General features: G+C 45.3%; 1 long non-coding RNA gene across 1 annotated transcript in view; it reads right to left on the bottom strand.

The window, feature by feature from the left end:
* The window catches only part of LOC143119592 (uncharacterized), a 29,231-nt gene extending 14,976 nt beyond the window's left edge, over window positions 1-14,255 (bottom strand). The window contains exons 1-2 of the long non-coding RNA XR_012986304.1: window positions 14,126-14,255; window positions 1,644-1,780 (exon numbers count right to left, since the gene is read on the bottom strand). This is a non-coding gene — a long non-coding RNA (uncharacterized LOC143119592). The remainder of the gene's footprint in view (window positions 1-1,643; window positions 1,781-14,125) is intronic.
* Window positions 14,256-18,309: the final 4,054 nt, after the last annotated feature.

The following is an 18,309-nucleotide window of genomic DNA, read 5'->3' as shown; positions in this document are numbered from 1 at the left end:
TCTGTTTGGAAATTGGATTTATTCTTGAAAGCTCATCGATGTTTGATTTTATGGTCACCGAAATAATAAATAACATCTGGCATTTTAGTGGAATTGTTGCCGTGTCATAGTACGCTAAGTTACATGTTATGAACATGGTGTCATCTAAGTGTTCTGACTAGCAGTAGGCTATTGCACTAAATTGGAGAAACGAGAAAACTGTCCGTTGTCCTGAAGTGTTTGTAATTACGTCTGATAATTTGGGGGATTCTTCACGTTTATGCCATTAGTTACGCATTTTTCGGAATTTATGATTTGTATTATGACAGTCAGAATGCATGTAAGCAACATTTGTGTGTTGTAGGCCTACATAACTTTAAGTTAGTCTCTCGTTTCTTACGTGCAGTAGTTTCTTCCTCCACTCGCTCAGCCTAGTAGGCTACTGCACTCAAGAAACGAGGGACTAACTTAAAGTTAATTTACCAAGAGATCGTGCAACACAGAAATCTAATATTTTGTCAATAGCAACTTACATCTGTCCTCTGCCAAATACAGTTGCATTTTCAGCCGTTCAGGAATTATTTCAGCAAAAGTGGGACGTGCATAATGTTTAATTCCTCGGTCGGGACGAATGAAACAGGCATGATGGACGAATGAAGCCAGCAGTTTAAGCCTAAACTTCCCTCAACTTCAATATTTTACAACAAATCATAAATAGTACTTTCAAAAGGTTTTATCTCGCGGTTATGGAAATATCATGCATATGGATGATTTTGCTATTTATATAGCTATAACAGTAAGTGTTCCCATTTATATCATGTTTCTACCGTGCAAAATGTTATTTCACTATGGGTTAGGCCACTGCAAATCCAAATAAGTACCTTTTACGACCCACAGCCCGTCAGTCTCCATAGGTTTAACATGGCAAAACTCGATCTCCTACCTAATATAGGCTATTTATTAAACTGCTTGTCCATGTCCCAGACCCTTAAATGATAGAGATTAATTATCAGAGATCAGGGACAGGGCAAATGAAACTGAAACGATGGAGAAGTTTAACTAGCTCTAACATTATCGAGTTGTATTTGTGTGTAGTATAGGCCTGCATTCAGGCAAATTACAACAGAAAGTGATATATTGTTTGCGTAGCAGACGTTATGCCATTGCACAAGGCTGTTCACCATCCATTTGGGTCCAGACTGGAGCAGAGTGCGTTCTGCATGCCGTCCATTCTTGTTAATAAAGTCTCTGACAGTAGTATATTTCTATATATTTTGTTTACACAGGCAGCGCAGATTTAGAGTTTATGAGTTAGACCAATCACGTAGACCTAGGGCTTCCTATGTGAAGGGAAAAGACCCGGCCATATTTCAGCAAGACATACAGCATGTAATGTGGTGTGAACCTCAACTCGAAAAAATAAGAGCTAACTCCAAGAGAGTAGTATTTCTATAAAATGTATTAGCATTTTTTGCCTTACATTTAGCAAAAGTTAGAAAGAAACAGGCACTCTAAAACCGCAGCTTTTACAACCAAAATGTATACTGGGGTGATGTATGATGTATCTGACAGCCACCTACTTGAAGCGCATTCCGCAAAAACGTACAACTTGTCTCTCTGCTGTATCCCCCATCTGACAATAGAATAAAACAATAATCACTCACATTCCTCCATCTTGTTCAGCTGCTGGATCACCATCTTGTGTATCCATCTGGTTAATCAGCACCTGCCTAATGGACTTGGGGTTGAAGAGATATCAGCTGCTGGTTTGTTCCTCTACGGTAAACTGTTGCAACTGCCTCTGCAAAAATAACAAAAGCAAACAATGACAGAATTTAAGAAATAATTCTAAGGATATGTTTGCACTGTCGGCTTTGATACACTGTTTTGTTTTAATTACACAAAAAGAAAAGATTCCATACAACCTAGGCAAAAAAAAAGGCCTCATTAGGAGTTCACTCTGCCAGATCATATGCCAGGCATGGAAAAGTTTTTTTTTTTTCCTCATAATTTATTTAAAATAATGAAACTTTCTTATATTCTAGATTCATTACATTAAGTGAGATATTTCCTGTATCTTCTGAAAAGTAATTAACTAATCTGACTAATCTGAAATAGTTAATTTACACACTCAATACGTCGGTCGTCCTTTTACATACATTTCCGTATCAATGTGATGTGGCAAGGAGGTAATTTGCCTGTGGCACTGCTGAGGTGTTATGGAAGCCTAGGTTCCTTTGATAGCGACCTTAAGCTCGTCTGTATCGTTGGGTCTGGTGTCTCTCATTTTCCTCTTGACAATGCCCCATACTCTCCATAGGGTTCAGGCAGAGACTTTCTAATGAGACACAGCACTCAAAAAATCTTCCATAGAAATGCATGGGGTTAGTTTGTAACGGCAATATGGCAGTTGTCTTCAGGCAAAAAAGTCGACACGTGAATACATTGTGCCAATCATGTGGTGTGTTTGAATATATTGTGCCAATCATGTGTTCCCCATGAATAGATGGTGGTTACTCTATACAACCAGGTGGGACTGTGGTAACTCTATATAAAACATATTGAACTCAATGGTGCATTTTGAACATGTTCAGGGTGGAAAATACAAAGAAAGATTTGCATAAGACAAGTCAAATTGGTGTTTTTAAAAAGAAGGGATCATGGAGAAGAAAGAACAATATATAAAAAAAATCTTTGTATATTCCCACAAGGTGTTTGGGTGCTCTGAAAATGAGAACCAAAATTATTTTGAGGTCTGCTGTTCAGACCCTGAAGGAATTTATTTTCTGTTCATTTCTTTTTGTGAAAGTGTTCTGTGTTTCCCACAGAATTGAATTCTATTTGTGGTGGTATGTTTGCAGAATTAACTTTAATGCAGCAGTTTTTAACAAATTAGCGCAGCGTGGTTATGATGCTAACTAGATTTAAGCACAATTTAGCACAACCTGGAAGATATTGTGGTGGGCCGCCACAAATAAGTCAATGTATGGGAAACACTGGTGTTTCTACTTATCTCAATAAGGAACATAAATCAAGATCCTATGTTGAGTACAAATGTCTTCTGAAGGCCTAAACAGAGCCCAGCCAAAAACTCCAATAAAATTTTTATCAACTTTGAGGGACAGCTATGACCATGTAGGATCATCCAGACCAAACGTGATGATTTTGCTATATATTATTCCTATGTACCAGCATGCAAAATTTGAGCCTCCTACATGGTTTAGTTCTTGCACTATGGGGCTTGTGAACTTTGACAAAAAAAAGAGGCCGAAAGAACAAAATCGACACCCCCCTCCCCCTGTAAAACTGGCTGTATCTTGGAAAGTATTGATCTTACATAAAAGCAATTTGTCTCCTGGGTAACACAGCTGGTAATTTTTTCAGAATTTTTTGAGACCTAAGTGTGTGGGTCCTGGTTGAATTGAAGTGGAATGACCCAATACTATGGTCAGCAAACCAGTTACTAGTAGTGTTGGCACTGTGAGCAGATGCCAAGTCATGCTGGGAAAGGAAATTAGCATCTCCATAAAGGTTTTCAGCAGCTGGAAGCATGATGTGCTCTAAAATATCCTGGTATACAACTGCATTGACTTATATTTCCAAATGAAATGCAAAATTTACTTTCATCTGAAAAGAGGACTTTGGACCACTACACAACGGTACAGTTTTCTTCTTACCACAGGTAAGACACTTCTTACATTGAGTGTCTTCTGGACAACTGTCAAGTCTTTAGTGTTTCCTATGATTGTGGTTGTGTATAGGCTACTGATCCAGAGAAAGGCTCAAGAAACCGTCTGTGTTATAAATTGTTTATTCTAATATTTTTATATAGTGGATTTTTGATTTCGATGAGCTGTCAGCCATTATCATCAAGATTAAAACACAAAATACATGAAATATTTTACTTTATGTGTAATGAATCTAGAATATATGAAGGTTTCACTTTTTGATTATGGAAAAAATGAACTTTTCCACAATATTCTATTTTTTTTTAGCTGCACCTGTACATTTCAATTACAAGCTTTTTAGAGATATATTTTAGAGTCTCAGAGCAGCCGCCACTGGTTGAATTATTCTTAGGTAAGCAAAACTGCTACCACATCAAACTTATAAAACACACAAGAGAAGAGTGCCATTCTCAGACTTGGTCATGCCTGTTCTTTCTGTCATGAAAATATCTTGCAAAAATCTTTTCAGGCGTATTGACATTGTTTAGTAGGCTAGTAGGCCTACAAGTTAGGGCTGGTCAAATTATTTCGTATTTAAATTAACACGTATTTCATTACTTTGTGGTAATGTCTGAAGTTCTACCATGGATTCTGTAAAACATTTTGTGGAAAACATGCCTTGGTTACCTTGTTTAAAGCCATTCTAGCGTGGTATAGAAAGCCTGCAGGAAGACTCAGCTCCATTTGTGCCAGTTCTCATTAATATTCAACGAGCTAAGTTGCTTGACTCTGATTGGCTAACAGCTAGTCGGTTTCCTCCATAACATGACAGCTGTTATCAACTAATTTAGCTTGGCTAGCGAGTGCTAGCATTGTCCAAATGGGCATAAAACCTGCTAGGCTTGCGAGTGCATTAAACCTAATAACACTTCCTTGAGTTTACAATAACGTTTTACTTATGGAATGGGCACTTGTCGTAGACTGCTGCGATGGTAGCTGTTATCAACTAATTTTAGCTTCATTGCATGAACTTAGCTTGGCTAGCGAGAGCTAGCCTTGTCCAAATAGGCATAAAACCATAGACAGTAAAAGAAATAGACGAACAGACTCCTTCGTTCTCAATGGGAGGGCACTGAGTCATTTTTCAGTTGGTCCCCCCAGTACTGCGCAGACTCGCACTTAACTTCGTGACGTTAGCCATCGAACTGAATCTTGTAACTCATATGATAGATACACAGAAATTCTTCTCACACTTCCTTCGTCTTCAAAGTCATCAAAGTTAAACATTTATTTATGTATTATTATTAATATCATCCTCACAAATGATATCAAGTCGTGTTAATGTTGAAACTACCACACATGATCATCTTCAAAAACAGTCATGGTAAAACAAAACAAAAAAGTTATAGCTTCTAGCCTTGAAGCTAATCTTCTTTCCACTTTTCTGACCTACGGTCAATCCATCGCGACGAAAATGACATTACATGCCATCACATCAGAGTCTCAAATAGTCTCCAAGAACGCCAGAAAAAGTAGCTAAATTTGTCGCTAGTCGCTTTTTAGAAAAAAGTCGCTTGGGGGATCTGAAATCTCGCTAAATATGGCGACAAAGTCGCTAAGTTGGCAACACTGGAGTTGACAATAACGTTTTACTTACGGCTGTAGACTGCCGCGATGGTAGCCTACTGCTCCAGGCTTCAACAGCAACCTTTTTGCAAAGCTTGTGGCATTGTTCCAAAAAATAAACTGAAGCCATAATCCTCAACTCAATTTTGCCCACTGAGTTCTTGGGCAAAATGCATTGTTGAAGTTCTATTTGTGCATAGCGCACACGCCCCTTGACATTCAGCCATCCTATACACAGAGCTAGACTAATTCGGACGATATTCGGATATTCGACAGATATTCAAATTTATTTATTGCGGCCGGTTTCACCTAGGTTTCACCCAGTGTTTGCAGGCAGTGTACAAACAGATGGCCCGTCTTAATATTTATTCTATTCTGCATTGGTTTGGTGTCATTGTCACATGCCTTGGGGGGTATTGAAAAAAGGAGACTGTTCCTTATAGGAAATAATGTATTTTCTTTAAAATAATCATATAAAATACTGTAGTGAACTGAGCCTAGCTGGTTCATGACTGAACTCCCATAATGCTGTGCAGTGTGTGTGTGTGTGTAATGTGGATGTTGGTTTTAGTGAGACTAATTGCATTTACCTTGTCATGTATGTGTTAGCTGGTATAGTCTTTCTTTATGTTGTACCTCATGTGTTTACTCCGTGTATTGTATGTGACTACCCTGTTTGTGTATCGTGCTTGTTTAATTGACCTCCCTTGTGTTGCCTGTGTAATGACGTTCGTGTGTTTTGGTGCATAACCAATAAAACCATTCTGAGACAACTTCGCAGTTTGTTACATTGGTGTCAGAAGTGGGATGACGACCCCTACTGGACGGGAGGAGAAAGCTGCAACTGATTACCTGGCGATGATGAGTTTCCTGCCAAGACGGCTCTTCGACAGCGCACTCGCCCATGGCCACCTGCTGGGCCCAGCAGACGGAGCCAGCCTGCAGCGTGACCGTGACGAAGAGACCCGCCCCCGGCCACAGGAGGAAACGAACCGGGCTGATGGCAGCATCCCGCCACTTGAACCCGCTCCACACGGGAGCGATGGAAACCGGCCAGTCCTTGGTGCGACGGCGGCGGTAGAAGGGCGCCCCAGCGTAAAGTTGCCCCACTACAATGGCGAAAGGCCGCTGGCGACATACCTGGTACAGGTCCGGCTGGCAGCCGAGCTGAATGGCTGGTCGGCGGAGAGAACGGGCGTACAGGTGGCGTTGGCTCTGGAGGGGGAAGCGCTACAAGTATTAGAAGACCTGCCACCGGCGGAGCAAGTAAGCTGGACCGCAATCGAAGCAGCTCTGCAACGACGATTCGGCCAGAGAATCTTCATCAGCGATGCCAAAGAACAACTCGCTTCCAGACGGCGACACAAGGACGAGAGACTGGGCAAGTTCGCGGCTGACCTGCAGCTGTATGCTCGGCGGGGCTACCCAACGTACAGCCAGGGTCTACATGAAGAGATGGCACTGGAAGCGTTTGTGCGAGGCATCCACCCAGAGCGGCTAAAAGAACACCTTCACCTGAGCGCCCCCAGCTCGCTGTCTGTGGCGCTCGCGGAAGCCGAACGGGTGGAAAACATCTTCCGCACAACAGAGTTGCGGCATTGCGTACGCCAGACATCGATGGAGGAAGACGGGGGGGAACTGGAGGTGACGCGGCAGACCACGGCACAGCCACCACAACGGCGCCCACGCGAGTGGAAGAGGCCGGCCAGCGGAGACGGATGCCATCAGTGTGGCGAGCCGGGACACATCGCGTGGTACTGCCCAGCCCCGGCACCCCTCACGCTCGCGCCCCAGTTACTAGAAGAAGGTGGCACGGCGGGAGGGGCTATGGATTGCATACGCCTGGGCCGGCTCGGCCAAACCAGAGGACTGTATGTGGACTGCACGCTAGATGGGACTCGGTGTCGCGCCTTGATCGATACTGGCTCCACCATCTCGCTTGTGCGCCCCGGTCTCTTACCCGGCACGCTGGTAGCCAGACCCAGAGGCTGGGAAAAGACAAAAACGCGCATCACAACAGTTATCGGAGAGCGAGCGGAACTGTATGGACAAAAAGTGGTGTGCGTGTGCATCAACGGTGAGACGGCGAGCCGCCGGCTTTGGTTGGCTAGCATTCAGGATGATTGCATTCTCGGCCTGGACGTGCTAGAGAAATGGGGGGCTGTGGTGGACATTTCCCGGTTCACACTACACTTGGGGACGAGCAGCGTAGTGTTGCACACGGCGGGGAAAACAGAGCATGAAGTGCGGAGAGCTGGCGCGACGAAGAACTCTCCAACTCACTCCACACAAGTCCGCAGGAAGCGAACTCGCAAAGAGTACTCGTCATCCCAGACTCCGCCCCTCCCCACACAAGCCCGCGAAAACAACAGGTCTCATCCAGGTCCGCTCGCTGAGGCCGCCACTGCTCAGCTCACGTCCACCAGGGAGGAGCCAAGAGAGTGGGTTGAGCAAACACCACTCTCCGCTCAGAGAGCGCGGCCCTCTTTAGAGACAAGGCAAGCCGTAAATGAACTATGCACTCGTAGCTGTGAGGGGCTGAGTGAAGCACAGGGTAGCCAGGTGCGGAGACTACTAGCAGCGTACACCGACATCTTCGCTGCAAGAGATGAGGACTGCACCCGAATGAGCCTGGTCCAACACGATATCGACACCGGAAATGCTCGGCCCATCCGACTTCAGCCTCATCGCTTACCGTTCGCCAAACGACAAGCAGCTGAAGAAAGGATCAAGGAAATGGCCGCGGCAGGAGTGATAGAGCCAAGCAGTAGTCCCTGGGCTGCGCCGGCTGTACTCGTCCGGAAGAAGGACGGCTCGTGGCGGTTCTGTGTTGACTACAGGCGCCTCAACCAGGTAACCCGGAAAGAATCCTACCCGCTCCCCCGCATTGACGATGCGCTGGACAGCATTGCCAGCTCCTGCTGGTTTAGCTCGCTGGACTTATGCAGTGGCTACTGGCAGATTGAGCTAGCCCCGGAAGCTCGGCCGAAGACAGCGTTTACCATCGGGCAAGGGCTGTGGCAGTTCCGGGTACTTCCGGTCGGCCTATGCAACGGGCCAGCGAACTTTAAGTGGCTGATGGAGCGTGTCCTGGCGGGCATTCCACGAACATGCTGCGTGGTTTACCTGGACGACATTCTGTGTCATGCAACAGACTTCACCGGTGCCATAGGACATCTGGAAAAGGTGTTCGACGCCATACGGGGTGCTGGGCTCAAACTGCACCCGAAAAAGTGCCACCTGTTCCGGAGGCAAACCGGATTCCTGGGCCATGTCGTGGGGGCCGCCGGAGTGGCCACCGACCCAGCTAAGGTGGAGACGGTGAGACGTTGGCCTGTTCCGCGCGATGGTGCTGAGCTGCGGAGCTTCCTGGGCCTGGCGTCATATTACCGGCGTTTCATCCGGGACGTTGCTACAGTCGCCAGCCCGCTGCATCATTTGACGCACAAAGGCCAGCTCTTCGAGTGGACGCGAGAGTGCGACGCGGCATTCCGGCGACTGCGGAGGGCGCTATGTGAGGCCCCAGTGCTCGCTTTCCCTGACCCTCAACTGCCGTTCATCCTGGACACCGACGCCAGCGACGTGGGCGTCGGCACCGTCCTCTCTCAAGCAGGCGAGCAGGTGGTCGCATACTTCAGCCGTTCACTGGACCGAGTGGAGAAGAACTACTGCGTGACCCGCAGAGAACTGTTGGCTGTGGTGGTGGCAGTGCGCCATTTCTGAACCTACCTCTACGGCAAACGGTTCCTGCTGAGAACGGACCATGCATGGCTGGCTCGCTGGCTGGAGGCGCTCCAGGACTACGACATGGAGATTCGACACCGGGCGGGTCGCCTTCACGGCAACGCGGACGCCCTGTCCAGGCGTCCATGTGCAGCAGACCAGTGCCAGCACTGCCACCGGAGGAGGAGCCTGGCCGCGGCTCAACCGGAGCCCGCTTGTCGGCTACAGGCTGCATCACCGCTGGCAGAGAGAGAGTCGCTGTTGTCAACGCTCGCCAACAGCACGCCAGTGAGGGGACCAATGCTCGCCAGCAGCACGCCAGCGAGAGACTCAGCGCTCGACAGCGCCGCGCCATCAAGAGAGCCACCGCTCGCCAGCTTCACGCCAGCGAGAGAGTCAACGCTAGCCAGCAGCACCCCGAGGTCGTCTCGCCGCCTTCCGCTACCAGCTACAGTGATCGAGAGACCGGAGGCAACGCACCACAGCCCAACGACACAACGCTGCACTGCAGAGTGGCAGCTGCGGCCATGGACGCGCAGTCGCCGGTGGACGTGATGTCAAGGGAGGAGATCCGGAAGGCGCAATCGGAGGACGCCACGCTCGGCCGAGTGTGGTCATGGATCGAAGCCGGTCAGCGACCGCCATGGACTGACGTATCAGCACTCGATCCAGAGACCAAAGCGATTTATTCACAGTGGCCGGGAATAGTAGCACATCAAAGACTGTTGTATAGAGACTGGCGAGCCCCCGATAGACAATCTGACATTTTCCAGTTGCTGGTTCCTGCTGGATTACGAGCCCGTGTACTGGAACAGGTACATGGGGCAGTGGGGGCGGCTCATTTCGGCATTGCAAAAACTCTTCGTCGGCTGAGAAGCCACTTCTATTGGCCAGGATGCAGGCTGGACGTTGAACTGCATGTTCACTGCTGTGACGCCTGCACAGCGAAGAAGGGCCCCACGCGACGCTCGCATGCCCTGCTATAGCAATACGCAGTCGGGGCTCCCATGGAGCGGGTAGCCGTCAATATCATGGGCCCACTGCCAGTCACAGAGCGGGGAAATCGATACGTGCTCGTAGCCATGGACTATTTCACTAAGTGGCCGGAGGCGTATGCAGTGCCAGATCAGAGCGCCTAGACGACAGCGGACAGACTGGTCACTGAAATGTTCTGCCGGTTCGGGGCACCGGAAGAGCTCCACAGCGACCAAGGGCGGAATTTCGAGGCGGAGGTGTTTGCTGAGGTTTGCCAGCGCATGGGCATCCGGAAAACGAGAACGACACCTCTGCATCCACAAAGCGACAGGCTAGTGGAGCGGTTTAATCGGACGCTAGCAGTGCAGCTGGCCATATTGGCCGACCGCCGACAAAAGGACTGGGACTAACACTTGCCCCTGGTGCTCTGGGCATATCGCACAGCGGTGCAAGAGTCAACGAAATGCACGCCGGCAGCTCTGATGTTCGGGCGAGAGCTGCGCACGCCGGTGGACTTGGTGTTCGGTTCGCCTCCGGAAGCGGAGATTGGAGGTAAGCCAGGGCTGGAATACTACAAGCAGCTACGCGAGAGACTGAAAGGAGTACACGAGTTGGCCAGGCAGGCTATGAGTGAAGCTGGAATACGTCAAAAGCGAGCTTACGATACGCGCTGTCGCGGCCAGGAGTTCCAAACCGGCGATAAAGTTTGGGTGTACTGCCCGGAGAGAAAGAAAGGCATTTCCCCGAAGCTCACTAGCCAGTGGGTCGGGCCGTGCGATGTCTTAGAGAAGCTGTCTGACGTGGTCTATCGCGTGAGACTGATCAAGCGTCGGAGAGTTGTGGCTCTCCACCGTGATCGACTGGCCCCGTATCGACCCCTGGCCTCAGCTGAGGGTCGTGGAGACTTGGACACTGATTCTGTGGACCTTGGTGACAATGGAGCTGTGGCTCTAACCAGACATGTGGACTCGAGTCACATGACTTGGACTCGAGTCAGACTCGAGTCATGATTTTAATGACTTCAGACTCGACTTGACAAAATTCGGCATGACTTGCGACTCGACTTGGACTTGAATACTATTCACTCGAGACTTGACTCGGACTTTGCCTCTTTGACTTGTAATGACTTGACATGTCTCGAGTCAAAAAATACATTTCCTGATCGTGGACCAGTCATCCCAGAGATGCTTTCACTTCCGCGACGAAAAAAACAAAACACATAGTGGACACAAACGGGCAGAGCACAGAGAACGTTTACAATGTCAAATTGCACCAACAGCATGTTACATAAAAATTATACTTTTCGGGTCCTCTCCATTAAGATCCAACTTGAACGTATGCTAGCCTACTCCATTTAATTAAAGAAAGCGTCTCAGAGCGCACGAAAGGGAGAGAAAACGAGTGGCAGGTTTCAGCTGATTTGTCATCGTTGATGATGAGTGATATCTCCTTTAATATAAGAAACGTGTAAAAGGAAATCATGAAGGCAACAAAGACGAGATTAGAGGAAATTGCGGATTTATCCAGTTCTCACTACTGTTATAAACTGAGAGCCAGGGCACTTTGACATAGGCTGCACTCACTGTGATTTGTAAACTGGACAAGGATATGAAAAGTTGTCTTTGTCTTTGTGTAATGGAACTGGTGAGTCTTGAAGTCTTCAATAATTCGTTTACATTAAGCACATGATATTATGCCGATTGAAACGCATTCCACTTAGCTAGGTGGCTACTGGCTACCAGGCTCATAATTCACTTTTAATTGCAAACAGAAAATGTCTAGCAAGCATCATGCCATTACGTGCTTTTATTTCCAAAGGAATGAAAGCTGTTTGTGCCAACTTAATATCATGCTTATCTTTGTTAATATTGTGCTATACATGTGGCACAAAATGTTAGTTTGTGGACTAGCCATAGCTATATTTGAATGGAGCTGGTAAAAAAAGATCATTAGGATAACGTGTGGACAGTGGCACACAATGGGCTTAAAGTGACAGTGCACCATTTACAAATGAGTTAAACAGCATCACATGTGTAGTATTTAAGAAATGAATACTTTAAAACAAAATTACTGTGTCATTATTATCATTTAAATAATATAGAAATGTTTTACTTTTACCTTTGTGGTTACTCAGTAATTTTGTGATTTATGCTGTATTTATTTAATATGCCATATAAGAAGTTTTAGTCTTTAGGGAGAAAATATACTTTTTAATCGCAATTAATCTAGATTAATTCATTTCAAAATATGAGATTAATTAGTTATTTTTTAAATGTTTAACACCCCCAATAAAAACATAAAATATTTAACCGCAACAATTTGCTAATGTAGCCTATGTGACAATTCTTCTCGTCACCTTTTATTGTAATCATTAACCATGACCTTGGCTTCCCTTATGGGTGGCCACTGGCAGACAGCCTAATAAATAGCTTGCAGGCAAATATGTGGCCTAGCGCAGTGATATGCCGTCAGTCAAATTTATTACTCATCCACAGTGGACGCCACAATTTGGAAAAACAATATATACAGTATTTGCAGTTGTGCTGAGTATCATGTAGCTATCCGTTTTGTACAGATTACACAGGTATGCTCATGCGTATATTACACAGGTATGCGCATATATCGTAAAAGATTTCAAGACAGAAACATTGAACATATTTTAATCTGTATTTATAAAAAAAAATACTGTAGATTAGATTGATGTGTTAAAATGATGACCGATAGTCTAATAATGGCATTATTAAGTGAAGAGTACCTGATGACTTGTTCAGGACTTGAAAAAGATTGGGACTTGGACTTGGACTCGACTTTGATGTGACTTGGACTTGGACTCGACTTGCCCTTCTCTGTCTTTACTTGGGACTTGACTTGGACTTGACTGCTAAGACTTGGGACTTACTTGTGACTTGCCAAACAATGACTTGGTCCCACCTCTGGCTCTAACACCGGTCACCGTGCAGCCGTCCCCGGAAGTCACCGCCGCGACAGCGGGGCACCCACAACGCCAGCGTCGCGTCCCAGCCAGGCTCATGGACTGACGTGGGGTAAGACTTGAGTCAAAGGGACATAGACTAAGTCTCGGGGGCTGTGTAGTGAACTGAGTCTAGCTGGTTCATGACTGAACTCCCATAATGCTGTGCAGTGTGTGTGTGTAATGTTGATGTTGGTTTTAGTGAGACTAATTGCGTTTAACTTGTCATGTATGTGTTAGCTGGTATAGTCTTTCTTTATGTTGTACCTCATGTGTTTACCCCGTGTATTGTATGTGACTACCCTGTTTGTGTATCGTGCTTGTTTAATTGACCTCCCTTGTGTTGCCTGTGTAATGACGTTCGTGTGTATTGGTGCATAACCAATAAAACCATTCTGAGACAACTTTGCAGTTTGTTACAATAGTGTGCATACAGTGGCTATAAGAGGTGTGTCTGATGAGTCCCATATAGGATAACTATTCTGCATTGGTTTGGAGTCACTAGGTCACATGGCTTACGAAGTATTGAAAAAAGGAGACTTATCCGAATATCGAAAATCAAACTAAAATCACCTCAGTCTAATACAAGTAAAAACGGTTTTGTGTGGCAGGGCATCTTTAATTGTCTAATTGGACAGAGAGACACCATGAGTGGGGATATCATAGGGTTAACCCTAGAAATTCAGATTACCTGGAACTGCTGATTTGCCTAAATTACCCTGTTGAGGAAAAGGTTTTTTTTTATGATTTATTTTGAACGTATGATGCTTCACAGTTCACACCCAAAACAAATGGTGGCGATATTGCGCCAACCAAATGAACAGACGAAGAATGAAGACGAACCAAAGCTGCGTTCGGAGTAGCCTAGTCTCATATGGTGAATAGCCTAACTCCTGGTGGTTATCCACTGGACTACTATGTATGTGTAACGATAATTTTCAGAAAGGAAATTGCTCTCAAAGAGCAAAACTCGAGCGAGCACTTGAAATTGATGTTAACGAGCGAACAAAGATCAATGCGACCAGCATCATGTCTGCTCTACATTCTAGCTGCTACCCTAACTAACGCTGTGTTTCTGTTTATGCTCTCGGTTAACGTTAACTGTGCTGCTAACTTTTAGGCTATATGATGTCAAGCTGACAGGCCCAGTTCAGGTTGTAGCAGGTCGGTTTTGCCAACTTACGGGTGAATTTATGTCATCTCCTCTTCCATATGGTTTGAATGTGCAATCATTAGAAGTCCTCGGTTTGTTTTTTTCCTTATCATAGCCACTTCAACTATTAGCCTACAAGCAACAGAGCCAAATAAAATTTCAATATGGCCACTGTCCGTCAACTTTCAAAATAAAAGTCCAACGTTATTCAGTATTTTGAAATAGGCTTAAAGAAACATAGCCTATCTTCTACCCAACAGATATGTAGCCTACTTTCAAAGATACGCTAAACGGAAAAAAATAAATAATAATGAAAAAAAAAAACTATGCCTACCTGTTAAATAATAAATAAATAATAAATAAAATAAAAAAAACACTTAAGCCTTCCTGTTTTGCATAACAAGGCATAAACGCATTGCTTCATGTTAGGGCACATAATTCATGCTTCATGGAAATGGCAAAATGAATAATAATAATAATAGGCTAATAATAATAATAATAATAACATTTAAAGTGTGCTCTTATTCTGTGCATTCCAAAGGTGAAATAGCCTAAACCAGTGGTCACCAAACTACGGCCCGCCACCTCATTTTGGGTGGCCCCCCAAAACATGTCTGTGGCATGACGATGTCGTACTCCGGTGCGGGCCAGATGACATCGTCAAACTAACCCCCCATTCATTCTCTATAGGGAGGGAAAGTGAAAACCAGCGCCCCAAGTGGTTGCGTTCCTATTGAAGAGCAGCTCCAATGTTAAGTCTCATAGACCTATTTTAAAAAAAATACTGTGAAGCCAAATCAGCGATCTTATCCACCAAAAATATTTTTCAGTGTCTATACAGTAATAATCTTCTAACTGTGAAAATGTCAGAGCCTATTTTGCCTTATTTTAAAAAATCGAAATTGCTCCTTTTGTTTCATAAACGAACTACAAAAAAGCCACGTGACTTTACCCTTCGGCATTACTCACGGTAGCATGGTTTGTTTATTAGCCTGGTTAGCATTGCCACTTAACACTTACTGCCAGCTCCAGACATAAAGGTTATCACCACGCGGTTTACATCACCTTCCGTTATTACAAAAATATGTAAGCCAGTTAAGCAAATTGCCGTATTGATCAGTTAGAGATTAAGCCACAACCCTGTGACGTCACATGCAACTGTAGTTTGTTATCACCATGTTACGACAAAAACTCAAAACAATTCAACTGATCCTAAAAATAAGGTATGACCACTTGAAGCAATAGAGGTGACCCCAGTGCCTAACATATGGAAGGCATTAAATTAAGATCCCAATGTGCACCGAGATATATTTTTTCAAAAAAAAAAATCCCATCCCCTCCGCTAAACTCTAGGAACGCAACCACTAGATGGCGATGAGATTACTTTCCCTCCCTATGGCGAGTCATAACAATACACATGTAATACTCTTTTTGTCCACTGGTGGTTGTTTTGGCGCTGTTTCGCGTTTGCCATCGAAAACGGAATGAACCTACCTGCAAACAATGTAAGAGGCCTATGCTGACTGCATCAGTGCTCAAAGTATTCTAAAAGTGTATCAATTAATTGTTAATAACTAACTAACTTCTATTCAAGTCATATTTCTTGGACTTTCTGGGATAATTATTTCTATTTTTATTCACTCTTCAAATGCTCATACAAATTCACAAAGTTCTCATCAGGTGAGTGAAAGTTAGAATGGTGGTCATTTCAGATGTTTTTGCCAGCACTTCATAAAACTTTCATAGTTTGAGAACTTTAAATTATTTGTAGGATATTGCTTGTTCACAACTTGAGCGGTGTATGCAAAGACACACATTTTAAATACAATATACTTTTGGGACTCCCTGCTAATACTTTTGGGAATGCTAAAGTCTTTTTTATTAGTATTATTTCATTTGAGCTACATTTTACATGGCATGATGGCAATATAAACACAGCTAACAATGGTATTAAATTGCAGTACCCTATGATTAAATGTAATGGAATATTCAACTAAGGTAGACTGTTGTTGTTCACAGCACTAAGCTATTTATGGTTACTAATATACTCCCGAGTCTCTGGCCCTCTCTTAGAGCCAGGCATAGTGAGCTGGCCCTTGGAAGAAAAATTTTGGGGACCACTGGCCTAAACCAAGGGGGCACTACGGAGAAGATAAGGCATGCCTATACTGAATTGTACATCAAATAAAAAGTTGTTTTTATGCACATACCGCTACAGACACATACAGTTGCATTACTGTAACATGGTTACAGTAGGCCTTTGTCTCTGGCTACAGTGTTGCCTGTAAGTTACTGTAAAAATACAATAAAAAGTCTAACAGTGTCCTCTCTCCTCGGTCCTCCAGCTTGGGTTTAAAGCTCGATGTCATCGAGGATCTGTCATTTGGAGAGGGAGTTAAGTCTTTCGGAGACGAATATGGAGATGAACAAGAGATGAGTCCCAAAAGTGTGTCATAACAATGCGACACCAGACCCTAACAGCCCAGATAGCAAGAGGCTGGCGAACCACTGTCGGTCTATTGGGGGCATAGCTGGCGGTCCGCTGGCATTTTGCTCATCGGTTCTCTGGCGGTCCGCTGGCCAGACAAATTGCCCAATATTTTATATTACATACATCAATATTACTGTCTCTGAATTGTAAGGCATTACACTACTATTGCATTACTTTTAAGTTACTTTCACCAAAATATCTAGAAATATGGATTTGCCATTCTAAATGCAGTTTATTACGCTCAATGCAGCTCATTGCTCTTCTAATGGAGGGAGATGTGGTATAGCATAATGACTGAGCTAGGCTTAAGGCTAACAACATAGAGTAAGAATGCAATAGGCACAGTGCTCATGATGCAAAACAAGGAACAATCATAGTCAGAATTTTGTTAAAAACCGACAATAGGTCAAAGTCTGGTAAATTGTGATAGAAATACTGTAACTTTAAGGCCTAGGCCAAGGAAACATCTGAAGAGGGAAAACGGGAAAGTTTGGCCAACATCAAAGACATGCAGAACAGCGCTAGCCGAGAAGAGAAGTGGACTTGGATTGAAAATGCGGCGAAGCTCCATGACGACAACCTGTGGAGGTTTGGAACACGAACAGTGGCTCCAGAAAGTCTTCTGCCATACCTGGCGACGCAAATTCATTCACTTGGACACGTGGGAGTGGAAAAGATGAGGAACAGATTCATACAGGTCTGGTGGGCCCCAAAGTTCACAGCAACGGCCAGGGACATCGTCAAGCGGTGTGCCACCTGTCGGCAAAACAACCACGACAGAAAGGTCAAGCTGCCAACATTGAAAACACCTGCTCCACCAGGGCCTTTCAGAGTTCTTCAGATAGATTACATCACTCTTCCAAAGTGCAAAGGCTATCGCGACGTTCTGATTGTTCTGTGCAAGTTCTCTAGGTGGATCGAGGCGTTCCCTGCACGATCCGGAACTGCACTACACACTGCCAAAGTCCTCGTGAAAGACATCATTCCCCGATACGGATTGCCGGAACGGATCTGCTCAGACAACGGAACACACTTCACTGGAGCAGTCTGCGCCGAGGTGGCCCGCATGCTGAATGTGCAATGGTCCCTGAACTGCCCTTACCACCCAGAATCCTCTGGGCAGGTGGAGAGAGCCAACCGGACGTTGAAGGAACGACTGGCCAAGAAACATCAAGAAGGCATTCCTTGGGTTGACGCCTTACCAACAGTCCTGTGTAGCATGCGTGCTACAAGCAACAGAGACACCGGACTCAGCCCATTTGAGATCGTGACTGGCAGGCCTTTCTCTGCACCAGGCACGATTGATCTGAGGAAAGCCGACATCCACCTGACATCAGATGCAATGCTGAACTACTGTGTGCAATTGACAGAAGCGGTCCAGACAGCGGCTAATCAAGTGAAAGAGGCGTGGGGAGACCCTCCGGAAGGTGGGCACTCTCTAGTGCCAGGTCAGTGGGTGATGATTCACAAGCCCCAAAGGTTAGCGCTAGGGGCAAAGTACGATGGGCCATATCAGATTTTGTTGATAACACAGTTGGCAGTGAAGGTCCAGGGTGAGAGAAAAGTGGATACATGCGAGCCATTGCAAACTAATAGAACCGCCTGAAACATGACGCGCTTGGGTAGGGTACGAATTCTATCTGAGGTTCCGCCGATCTTCTTTTAGGGGTGAGGTGTGAACTAGAGGGGGGAAGATTCATGGGAGACTTTCATTTTGACCAGG

The sequence above is a fragment of the Alosa pseudoharengus genome, unplaced genomic scaffold (assembly GCF_046254945.1).
Source record: "Alosa pseudoharengus isolate Yale_2024_CS ecotype anadromous, Long Island Sound unplaced genomic scaffold, YU_APseudo_1.1 YU_APseudo_1.1_scf_12, whole genome shotgun sequence".
Lineage (NCBI taxonomy): Eukaryota > Metazoa > Chordata > Actinopteri > Clupeiformes > Clupeidae > Alosa > Alosa pseudoharengus.
Note: the sequence above shows the minus strand (reverse complement) of the source record. Positions and strands in the feature narration are given on the sequence as shown.